Source organism: Ictidomys tridecemlineatus, chromosome 14 (genome assembly GCF_052094955.1).
Source record: "Ictidomys tridecemlineatus isolate mIctTri1 chromosome 14, mIctTri1.hap1, whole genome shotgun sequence".
NCBI lineage: Eukaryota > Metazoa > Chordata > Mammalia > Rodentia > Sciuridae > Ictidomys > Ictidomys tridecemlineatus.
Window position 1 is genome coordinate 50,871,289 of NC_135490.1, and position 8,894 is coordinate 50,880,182.

Here is an 8,894-nt window from a genome sequence, read left to right on the forward strand (position 1 = left end):
ATAAATTTAAATGACTTGAGGTCTATAATACAATCTGCTACTTTACTAATTCATATGTTCAGAGGAAAAGTTCTTATGGCATAGGAACCAACTGCCTTGCCTTCAAAACCTAGTGACTTTCTCTATAAATCTTGTGTTAACTGAAATTTTTTAAAAATATTTTTTTAGATTGGTAATATTTAAACCAGCAAATACTTAATGCTTTATTAAACTTTTTAATCAGAAGCGAGTAAAACTTTTATTTGCCATTTGGATACCTTCGCTCAAAGTGATGAAAAGTATGTTATGTGATAGGCTGTAGCAGTGGTTGTAAAGTAGCCAAAAGCCACGTTCTTTATTTACTGGTCTGTGGCCTTTTACTGTGCTTTGTATCAGAGTTCTTAACAAGATTAATTAAATCACCTCAGTCTTAATTTTTAAAAGACTTTTTAAAAAATGTGTTTTCATTGTAAAGAACAAGGGGATATTAGAGTACTGTAGATATATGTATACACACATTGAGTTATTTCATGCAACTTAAAACTACATAATCCCAAATAATTTATATGATGTAAATTTTAGAAGGATTAAAAAAAATTTTAACTGGTAAATGCAAGCTGCAAGTTTCCAGCAATCCTTTTTATGCATTCATACAGAAAAAGTAGGAGCACACTTGGAAACTTCCTGAGAAAGATAATAGACACCTTTGGTAAGCTGCCTGGATTTAAGGTAACTACAGTATGAGTCAATCTCTAACCACGTAAAAATGCTCCAGTGTTTGCTTTGTTTTTTCACAGAGCGGATTATATTAGTTTTATCTGGGAAAGTGACTTAAACTAGCTGTTCCTCAAGCCAGGCGCATTTTACAGGAGAAGGAATGGAAGAGGGCGGTTAGTGCTGGGTTACACCCAAGGTGCTGCAGCCTTCTGGGCTTTGTTGACTTGCGCACGTGCGAGGGGACATCGCTTTGCTTTGAAACTCATATTGCCAGTTACCCACCCTGTGCTTACCCCTCAATCAACGTTATTTTATAGGGCAGATGTTGTGGTCACCGATCTTGAGGAATTGCAAGACTTGCTGAAGATGAATATTAATATGAACAAACATCTTGTCACTGGTTCTGTTAAAGCCAAGGTACTGAAATGGTTTGTATGGCCTTTCAGCTTGTTTTAAAATAACAATTCATAGTTTGTTTTAAATTGTATCTCGTTAAAGCCATGATAATACGAAATGAACTTATTGGCTCTTGCTTATAAAGCAAGGGTATTTTAAATTATTAACAGTTTAAAATACTTGTTTGCCATTTTGAAGGGGGGAAGAAATAGAAGACTTTCCTTCTCCACCAGACTACATACTGATGGCTGACTGCATATACTACGAGGAGGTAAATGTTCAGTGAGTGAAATCTCTCTAATCGATTAACTGTTTTTTGTATTCTGAAACTACATTTCTTCACATTTTAACATCTCTGAATTCAGGATATTTGTCTATGGTTGATAGATGGTTGTAGCAAAAATAAAACAAAAGTCACAAGAGACTATGTATATACATTCATATATACCTGCAAATCATGTTTAGAAGAGTGTTATATGCATTTTATTAGAGGCTTCTTCAAAAGTTTTAAAGGATTTTACCACTTGGATCTGTTATGAAAAGCTATGATAACCTTTTTTTAAAAAAAAAACTTTTTTGGGGATGGCAGACATTAGGGGGGCTGTAGATCAAATCCAGGGCCTTACACATGTGAGTGCTCTACTACTGAGCTACATCTCCAGCCCTAAAATCACCCCTTAGCCTCCCACCTCTGCCCTTAGTTGTTCCCAATGAAATGTTTCACCAGGAGAATTAAGTTGCATTTTTAAAAATATTCATGGTTTTGTGGCAAGATTTACTAGATCAAATATTTTTCTTTTTTCTTTTCTTTTTTTGGAACTAGGGATTGAACTCAGGGGCACATGACCAACTAAGCCATATTCCCAGCCCTATTTTGTATTTTATTTAGAGACAGGGTCTCATTGAGTTGCTTAGCGCCTTGCTATTGCTGAGCCTGGCTTTGAACCCAGGATCCTTTTGTCTCAATCTCCCAAACTGCTGGGATTACAGGCATGTGCCACTGCAATATTTTTCTTTAAATATTGGTTTATGATAGCATTGTGGGTATCATTTATATTTAAAATAATGAGCATTGAGCCAATCCATGTTCAAGTTAAGTTCAGATTTACTTTTGTAGGAAAAATTGTTGATTGTTTAAATCCTACATTAAATTAGAGTAAGTGAAATTACTTTTAAGAGTGAAATCAACACTATTCGTTTATTTCCATGGGAACTTCAAAACACAGTCACTTGAATTCTTTTTCTGAAAACTGTAGTATAATAATTAATTTTTAAAAAATTTTTTTACATGTTGATGGACTTTATTTTATTCATTTATTTTGATGCGGTGCTGAGAATTGAACCCAGTGCCTCATTCATGCTAAGCAAGTGCTCTACCACTGAGCCACCACCCAGGCCAATAATTAATTATTAAGAGGAGTTTACCAATCATTATTAGAAAATGTTAACTACATGTACTTTGTTGTATTGATTCAAAAATTAATAATAGGGGAATTAATCCTTTTACTCCCCTAACCTTCTCTTAATAGAAAATTTTTGAAGTCATGAAATACGTTTTTCTTTTATAGTCTTTGGAACCATTGCTGAAAACACTGAAAGATCTCAGTGGATCTAAAACTTGTATCATATGTTGCTATGAACAACATACAAAGGGGAAAAATCCAGAAATTGAGAAAAAAATATGTTGAGGTAAGGACTATAAGATCTATCTTTGTAGTGAGTACCCTTCAGGGAGGCTATATATGACTAATCTAGTATTTTATGGCAATTTTGGAGATTTGGACAATCTGTTTGTATGAACCCAGCCAGTAGGGGACTCTTTAAAATCCACTATTCCACAAAGCCCATCCCCATTTTCTATTCTCATCCTTTATTTTTTATCTAATTAGTTGATATTGTATCTACAGAACCATGTAAAATAATAATGGTGACACTGTCTTTTCTGAGAAAGTTCTTAATATTTCTTAATTGTTGGCTGTGGGGAACATATCAGTGATACATATAGTGCTTTTAGAGAATTCATGATAGAGGGGCTGGGGTTGTGGCTCAGTGGTAGAGTGCTCGCCTAGCATGCATGAGGCACTGAGTTCGATCCTCCGCACCATATAAATGTAAAATAAAGATATTGTGTGCACCTAAAACTTAAAAATAAATATTTTAAAAAAGAGAATTCATGATAGAAATGAGGAGGTGATAAATTTGTACTTCTCTGTTTTTCTCTACATTTTTATGAAACCTCTGACCTACATACCTGTTTTTAGGGACTTAATTAATAGTCAGAAAGATTCACAGGAAGTTGCAAATGTAGTACATAGCTATTTTTGGTACAGGGGATTGAACTCAGGGGCACTCAACCACTGAGCCACATCCCCAGTCCTGTTATGTATTTTATTTAGAGATAGGGTCTCATTGAGCTGCTTAACCTGTCGCCATTGCTAAGGCTGGTTTTGAACTTGAGATCCTCCTGTCTTGGTCTCCTGAGCCGCTGGGATTACAGGCATGCCCCACTGCACCCAATACATAACATCTTACGTATCTTTTAATCTTTTTCCCCCAGTGGTGACCCAGGCCCTTTTTATGGGCAAAAATTCATCCCATTACAAGTAAATCTTTTTGTACATCTGTATAGCTCTGCAACTTTTGTCTGCTGATGGGCTGCTTTGGTTAATGAGAAAACAAGAATATGACTGCCTCAGATAATAATATATGATAAATTTTTTTAAATTTTTTTTGTAGTAATAGATGTAGATGTATTTTTATTTATTTTTTTTTCATCAGTGCTAAGGATTGAACCCAGTTCCTCACTCATGCTAGGCAAGTGTTCTGCCACTGAGCTACAGCCCCAGCCTTCATGTTTTTCCTGAAATGAAGAATGTTACTGAGCTTTTGGGACTCTTAATTAATTTTTTATATAGTTAAAATAATTTTTATTGAGGTAAAACATAGTTAAATGCATATATATCAAGCACTCAGCCACATAATTACTACCCAGCATAAAAATATACATTTCTAAGACCTCAGAAGGTTTCCACAGTGCCCCTTCCTAATCAGTATTCCTACAAAGATAGCCACCATTGTACCTTCTTTATCACAGGTCTGTTCATATTATTGAGTTTAAAGTATATCTGTTAAATTTATAGCTGCTTCAGCTAGACTTTGATTTTGAAAAAATTCCCTTGGAAAAACATGATGAAGAGTATCGAAGTGAAGATATTCATATTATATACATCAGAAAGAAAAAATCAGTAAGTACATTCCCAGTTCTTCATCTTCTGAGGATATTTCATCATCTGGTCACTGTTTCTGGGCTTGTGTGTGGTCAAGGCCTTGATTTTGATGTGGTAAAACAGCTATGACTCTTCAATGGACTCAGGCATTGACTCAGGATTAAGATCACTTATCTGTCTTGCCTTTGGTTCTTGTTCTAAGTAAGGCAGGCTTTTTGTTTTCTTTCATGCTGTGCTGGGGATTGAAGTCAGGGTCTTGCATGTGGAAGGAAGCACTCTACAACTCAACTAAACCTCCAGCCCAGCAGGCTTTTTTTTAATATAGCTTTGTAATGGGATGTGTTAGTAAGCAGCAGTTAATGTAACAATGCCTGAGGTAACAACTTAAAAAGAGGAAAAGTTTATTTTGGCTCACATTTCTAGTCTGTAATCCTTTTGCTCCATTGCCTTATGACAAGGCAGTATGTCATGACAGAGAAAGCCCAATCACCTCATAGCTGGGAAGGAAAAGGAAAGAAAGAGGAAAGGGCAGAGTCCTATGGAAAACACATCCCCGATGACCAGAAGACCTCCCCCACAAGGTTTCATCTCGAAAGATTTCACTTCCTCCTTTAATATATGGGCCCTTTGGAGACACTAATTCAGACTATAGCATTGGACATTAACCCAGACAGGTGACTTAGCTCTTTATATTGTAGTTTCTCTTAACTCAGATTTTAAAATGCCAGTTCATACTTTTGTGAACTTTCTTCAGTCATTCAAATTATTTTTAACAAAGTAAAATGTAATCAGATCTGGGGCTGAGGATGTGGCTCAAGCGGTAATGCGCTTGCCTGGCATATGTACAGCCCGGGTTCGATCCTCAGCACCACATACAAACAAAGATGTTGTGTCCGCCGAGAACTAAAAAATAAATATTTAAAAATTCTCTCTCTCTCTCACTCTCTCTTTAAAAAAAAATAGACCAATCTGTTTATAAAGAAAAATGCACCTAATTAAATAGAATTCATTTTTTTTAGTTGTACATAATACCTTTATTTTATTTATTTATTTTTATGTGGTGCTGAGGATCGAACCCAGGGCCTTGCACATCCAAGGTGAGCACTCTACCCCTGAGCCGCAACCCCAGCCCTAGAATTCATTTTTGTTCCCCTTGTTTGGTGCTTCCTTTACATGATATAACAATCACATTTTATGCAAGTTGCATCTGTGACACCTACAGTTTTTAACTTGTACAACTGTATCTCATCTATTTTGTAACTCCAGCACCTTTTATAAATGTGACAAAAATTTTAAAATGTTTTATGCCTTAAAGTATCCAGTTTTTGATTTTGGTACTGGGGATTGAACCCAGACAGATGTTGCTGAGCTACTAGTCTTTTTTTTTTTTTTTTTTTTTTTTGAGATATGGTCTCATCAAGTTGCTCAGGCTGACTGCAAACTTGTGATCCTCCTGCCTCAGCCTTCCAAGTCACTGGAATTACAGGCGTGCATCATCACAGTCAGCTAAGGGATTCAGTTTTAACTAAAGCATTATACAGTTTTACAAGTAGAAATTTTTGAGGCATAAAGATTTTGGGTTCCTAAAAATATATATATATATATATATATATTTTGGTACCAGGGATTGAACTCAGGGGCACTCAACCACTGAGCCACATCCCCAGCCCTATTTTGTATTTTATGTAGAGACAGGGTCTCACTGAATTGCTTAGCACCTCGCTGTTGCTGAGGCTGGCATTGAACTCACAATCCTTCTGTTGCCCCAGCCTCCTAAGCTGCTTGGATTATAGGAGTGTGCCACAACGCCTTGCTTCATTTTTTTTAATTGATAATAATTCCCATACCATGAAATTCACCTTTTTGAAGTATACAATTCAGTATAAATATATTCACAGAACAAAGTTTTCATCTTTCTCAAAAGAAACTCCATACCATTAGCAGTCACTCATTTCTCCCCAGTCTCTAGCCCCTGGCAGTCACTAACCTCTATTTCTATTTATCTGCCTATTGTGCTCATGTCATGAATTATTCACATTATATGGTCTCTTACGTCTAGCTTCTTTACTCAACACAGACAGTGTTTTCAAGGTTTATCCATATTGTGGCATGCTTTTACTCTTATGTCTAAAAAATATTTATTTGTATGAATGTGTACATCTTGTCCATCCATTCATCATTTGGTGGCATTTTACTTTTTCAGTCTTTAGCTGTAATGAGTGGTGTTGCTGTGAACATTTATGTAGAAGTTTTTTTTTTGTGTGAGCATCTTTTCAGATCTCTTAGGTATATGCCTGGAGTGGTATTGCTTGGTTATATGGGAACTCTGTGTTTAACATTTTAAGGAATTGACAAACTGTATTCCTAAGCCATTGTCCATCGTTTTAACTACAGCCATCTTAGGAGGTGTGAAATAGGATCTTGTGTTTGTTTGTTTGTGGGGGGGTGTGCTTGGGATTGAACTCAGGGGCACTCAGTCACTGAGCCACATCCACAACCCTATTTTGCATTTTATTTAGAGACAGGGTCTCATTGAGTTGCTTACCACCTCGCTGTTGCTGAGGCTGGCTTTGAACTTGCAGTTCTCCTATCTGTCTCCTGAGCTGCTGGGATTACAGGCATGTGCCACTGCCCCCGGCAGATCTTATGTTTTTTATTTTCATTTCCCTAATAACTAAAGATTAAAGATGTTGAATATCTTGTCTCACTTGACAAGATATCATTGACCCATTTTCAAATTGAGTTATTTGTCTTTTCATTAAGTCTAAGAGAACATTTTGCATACTGAACATCAGATGTTCAATTTGCAAAATACTCTCTCCTATTCTGCAGGTTGTCTTTCTTGTTTTGGTATTATGTCTTTTATAGCAAAAAGGTTTTGAATTTTGATAATGTCCAGTATATCTTTTTTTTTTCCTTAGTTGCTTGCAGCTTTAACATGTGTCAGCTTAAAACTTTCTAAACATTATACTTGGTTATTCATTTGACTTTCATTTAGCCACTGCTGGGCATATTGCTTAGTATTAAGTACTCCATAAATAGTTGGTGAACTTTTTTTTTTCTTATAGAAATTGCCATCATGAAACTTTTAGTCATCTTACCCAAACCTCTAACAACCTGGGTAAGCTAAAGATGTGAATGAAGCATGTGAATACAGCATGGGAAGATTGTGTTTACAGATTTTTCCAGCATGTCCTTAGAGGTCTGATATATGGATGACAACCACCATGGTCTGCCTGCAATATGAAAAATGACTGCCTGCCTTTCAGTGGGCCTGAAATCCATCTTAGGTTTACTTAGCCTCAGCATTAAGTTCTGCTTAAAAGAAATATTTAGATCAGTTACTCAAATAAAAACTGGTATTAGGATTAGGCTAAAATCTGCCAAAAGTAAATAGTGAAGCAACATGGTTGATTTGACACATTTTCAGGAAACTAGAGGTAAACTGATGCAATTTTTAGAAGTATATCACTATCGAATAATTTTCTAAATTCAAACCAGTAAACATTAGTTTGCCTTGGGAATAAGTGAATTTTAAATATTTCACTTTTACATAATTAGGCAATAGTTTTGTCTTTTGCTTCATATGGTATCTTTAATGCTTAATTGTCCTTTTACTTAAAAAACAAAACTATTGTCTTGTATACTTACATTTACCAAAGTTTTATTCTTTTCAAATAAATATGTAAGTACTCTAAATAGTGAACAATATTATAATTAGTTACAAAGAAGAAAAAATAAGAGATTAGGGAAACAAAAGGTACCTTTACAAAATTTTTCATTTGGGAATGGAGTGAGAATGGAAAGCCCAGTTCCAGGGTTATTCACTGGTATAGCTCATGCATTTTTCTTTGTGATTGTCTTCCAGGAAAATCTGGTTTAAGAACACTGGTATTAAGTTAACTTGTTTACATGAAACAGTAAAAGATTATTGCGTAACTACAAAAAAATGTAGTTGTATATACATTTAAAAAGTTAAATGATTTAAAATAGTTACAGATAGCACTATCTATCATTAGTGAGGTCTTAGGACAAATGACAACTTTCTGGCTTGTTCCAAAATATTATGGAATTGTGAAGATAAACTTGACGTTGACTGTAGTAGTCTAGCTGGATTTCTCACATCCCTTTTCATCTTCCAATTTTTATGCCCTCCTTTCTTCACTGTGGTTTTTAATTTATAGTGTTTGTGAGTCTTTGGCATGAAGTGTACCCATAGATTTACTATATGAAAGCCCAGTTCCTTTATCTCAAAAACGTGCTATTTATAGTCTAAAACTTTCTGAGTGAATCAGACTGAAGTCAGCTTCCACACAAATTTGCTGAAATCATCCCTGCTTGCCTTCCCTGCCTTGCTAGTACCACCCCTTTACTTATCACTTGCATAATAAATCACTTGCATACTTTCATCTCATTGTATTTCTGGGGAATTTACCTAAGGCACTGACAATAAAAGTGATTTGTAACAAAATCAAATGGGATTTCCCCCATCCCATTCTGAAATATCAACATTGGCATCATAACATGCCAGTTCCACAAGATCAAATAGCCACTAGTGTCAGTACCAATGAGTAC

The 8,894-nt window shown here is 35.5% G+C and overlaps 1 long non-coding RNA gene across 1 annotated transcript; it reads left to right on the forward strand.

Moving 5' to 3' along the window:
- The first annotated feature begins 971 nt into the window (after positions 1-971).
- On the forward strand, positions 972-7,570 carry LOC144370387 (uncharacterized). Its single transcript, XR_013430366.1, has 5 exons — positions 972-1,113; positions 1,291-1,363; positions 2,661-2,781; positions 4,233-4,337; positions 7,388-7,570. It is a non-coding gene; the product is annotated as an uncharacterized LOC144370387 (long non-coding RNA).
- The last annotated feature ends 1,324 nt before the right edge of the window (positions 7,571-8,894 follow it).